Here is a 3,183-nt window from a genome sequence, read left to right as displayed (position 1 = left end):
AGTAGAGACGGGGTTTCACCATGTTGACCAGAATGGTCTCGATCTCTTGACCTCGTGATCCACCCGCCTCGGCCTCCCAAAGTGCTGGGATTACAGGCTTGAGCCACCGCGCCCGGCCCTGAAAGTCTTTAAGTCACATAGCGGAGGCTTGAATGACCGACCCTGGTGCTGACACTCAAGAGAGGCAATGGGCAGCCAGTGAAGGTTTATTGTTTTGTTTTGTTTTGTGCAGAGAAATAGTAGCATTAGAGATGATTCCCAGGCAGGGTGACTGGGCAGCCAGGGGAAGGCGCTGGCTTGTGCGAAATCAGACAGTTGGGTTCTGGAGAGGCCAAGAAATCATTCATGTGTTGCCTATCAAACAACTGGAAAATCTGATCAGCGGTAGTGGCTAAGTCCCCTCCTGGGAGCACAGAGGAAGCATAAGATTCTGGTTATTACCTCAGGGGACAGCGACCGAGAAAAAATACGGAAAGGACCAGCCAAAACGAACGCAGCCAAGAGGAAAGGCCACAGAGAACAGCCAGGGGCCCTGGGCGTTTCAATACAGAAATTGTAGCCATGGCCCAGAACCCCAGCACGGAGTCCGGAATGTGCGCGTTTGAACGCCAGAGGCTTGGCTAGTCATGATTAGCAAAGGGACTTCAAAGAGTTTTTGAGCCTGTCTTATATCTGTAAAATGGGAATGATTTCTATCTCAAAGGGTTGAGGGGATTCGCTGAGAGTAACTTCTTAGTATGGGATCTGCAGAAACTCTCTCCCTGGAGAGAGCAGGGGCCAGAGGGAGAAGGAATCCGACAGGCTGAAAACACTTGGGAGTGTCTAGAAATGGAGACAGGGACCGTCAGGAAGCTGAAAACCTTTGCTTCAGCCGAGTTTGCAGAACGCCGTGAGAGGAGAACGGGTGCGCTGGGTCTAGGTAGCTTCATCTTTGTCCCCATCCCCCAGCACTGCCCATTGCCCAACGCTCCCATCCCGCCACGCCTCCCAACGTACCCCCGCCCCGGCTTCCCGCTCAGCTCCCGCTCCAGCCAGTCCCAGGAGCCACGAGCGCATGCGCCCTCCCGCGCCCCTCCCCAACTTTCCACGTTTCATTACCCTCACTTTTCCTCCCCAGCTCCGGCTCCGCCGCCACGATTGGCCAACCGGCCACCGGGCCTCGGCCAATAAGCGCAGCCTTCTCGCCCCCGTGTTACTGGGTAGAAGAAAACAAAAACAAACAGAGCGAGAGGGGCCAGAGACTCTCCGAGGCGGCAGAGGCGGCGGAGGTAGAGGAGCGGGGTCGGGGCCGGCAGACCAGGGACCTGGGCGAGCAGCGGCGGGGGCCCGAGGGGTCAGTACCAGTGGGCGCGGCTCGCACGCTCGGGAAGATTGCGCCCTTGCCCTCATTCCCCCTCGGAGGCAGCCGCACGATGGGAGGGGGCCTGGGGGCCGCGGCCCTGTCAGGTCCTGGCCTGCGGGGCTGGGGTCCGGCTGCCTCCTCGTAGCCCCACAGGTCCAGCCGTGCCTGCCCCAACGCCCCGGACTGCGGGAAGCCGGCCCGGTTCCCTTCTTCTGGGCCTAGCCTGGAGCGTGGCGACGCGGGCCCGCCCCCTCCCGGAGCCCTCGCCCCACTGAGAGGGGCGCGCGCGCGCGGGCGAGGGCCCCACTCAACCCTCCTCCCCCTCTGGCGGAGGTTGAATTCGTGGGTCGGGATTGGAAAGGCGTGTTTCCGGTGAGACTGAAATCCTGTGAGGAAGGTTCGCACCCTCCCCGCCCCCTGCTCTCCCTGGGAATCCTCTGAAGATGCGTCCCCCTGCCCGGCGTGTCCCCGAAGACCCGGTCCCGGCCCAGCAGTTTCCGGGGGCCGGCCAGGGGTGGGGGACTTTGGGGTCCGGGCCTGAGCCCGCTGCAAGGGAGCGGGCTCCGCCGCTGTGGGGAGGGGCCACGCGCTCGCCTCGCCGGGGGCTCGGGGAGGTGCACACGTGTCCGCCTACCCCGCCCAGTGCGAACTTGGCCGCTCCAGCCCTCCGGCAAAGGGTCTCTTTTTTTTAGTTTAGGTAAAATAAAATCTCCCGGAGAAAACAAAGCCGGGAAGGGAGCCCCCTTTCTGTGAAACGCATGCCATCTGCTGCATTTGTCAGTTTGGTGCTGTAACGTACATGGAGTTTTGCAAGAGCCTTAAAACTGTCTGCAGACGTCAATTTAGCCCACCTCCCCCTTGGTCTTGTGAGAACTTGCTAGCCAGCAACTGTGTGGTGTCTACAAATGATGAAAACGATCAGAAATGCGGCTAGGCGTCGGGAAAACAGAGTTTCTCCTGCTTTTTTAACTTGCATTTTTACTGTTAATTTTTACAATTTTGATATTCTTTTTTTTCTGCCCCCCCCCACCCTCAATTTTGATATTCTTAACGTGGCTGTTTTTTTTTTTTTTTGGGAAAACACCAAGTGCTTTTTAAACAAGGAGTTATTGGTATTTATGCCCTTAATATTCATTCATTATAGGTTTATTGAATACCTTAATATCTCAGTAAGTGTCTGAATTCTAATTGATTGGCTTTTTCCTTGATACTAATGTGAAAGGAAAAATAATTGTTAGGACTGCAAAAATAAATGCCACTTGAATATTTTCTGTAGTGCTCATTTTTGCATTATTGTGGTACAAAGCTTTTAGCTGATCTTAAGCTGCTAATTAGCTGGCTGTAGCCGAAGAATGAATATAAGTAATTCCAGTTAATAGATGGCCAAAGCTTGACTCCCCAAAATGCCAGAGCAATTTATGAGGTATATTTCAGGAAATACATACAAATATACATATATATATATATTTATTTTGTGGGAGAGTGGAGGGTCTTTTAGAGAATGTCTTGGCAATTGAATAACACACTGGAGAAAAGAACTTTAATGTCAGCCTTCATTTTCTTCTAACTTGTACGTACAGTTTTCTCATTGAAAATTCAGTTTTATAGGTTAGTATGAAGTAAATAGGGTTTGGATTTTTTGCCGTGTATTTTCGTTTGGGCCAATTATATTAACGGTTGTTAAATTGGGAAAAAAAGTCCAACTAGTTTTAAAGAGAGTAAAAACGTGGAACATGTCTTATCTTTATCTGAACTCTTAAAATGTGTGTTTGTTGCTTTCAAGTATGACTTGAGTTATTGAATGGGCTATTGCGTAAAAACACAGGACTTTTTTTTTTTTT

The 3,183-nt window shown here is 52.3% G+C and overlaps 1 protein-coding gene across 2 annotated transcripts in view; it reads left to right on the top strand.

Annotated features, from left to right (window-relative positions):
- The first annotated feature begins 1,189 nt into the window (after window positions 1–1,189).
- PDCD4 (programmed cell death 4) overlaps window positions 1,190–3,183 on the top strand; it is a 27,560-nt gene continuing 25,566 nt past the window's right edge. The window contains exon 1 of one of the 2 annotated variants that reach the window (XM_017499679.2): window positions 1,190–1,333. The gene's annotated coding sequence lies outside the window, so the exon portion shown is untranslated. The remainder of the gene's footprint in view (window positions 1,334–3,183) is intronic. The other variant, XM_017499680.2, reaches the window with a different exon arrangement.

The sequence above is a fragment of the Cebus imitator genome, unplaced genomic scaffold (genome assembly GCF_001604975.1).
Source record: "Cebus imitator isolate Cc_AM_T3 unplaced genomic scaffold, Cebus_imitator-1.0 Scaffold259, whole genome shotgun sequence".
NCBI lineage: Eukaryota > Metazoa > Chordata > Mammalia > Primates > Cebidae > Cebus > Cebus imitator.
This window is presented reverse-complemented; position numbering and strand designations above follow the sequence as displayed.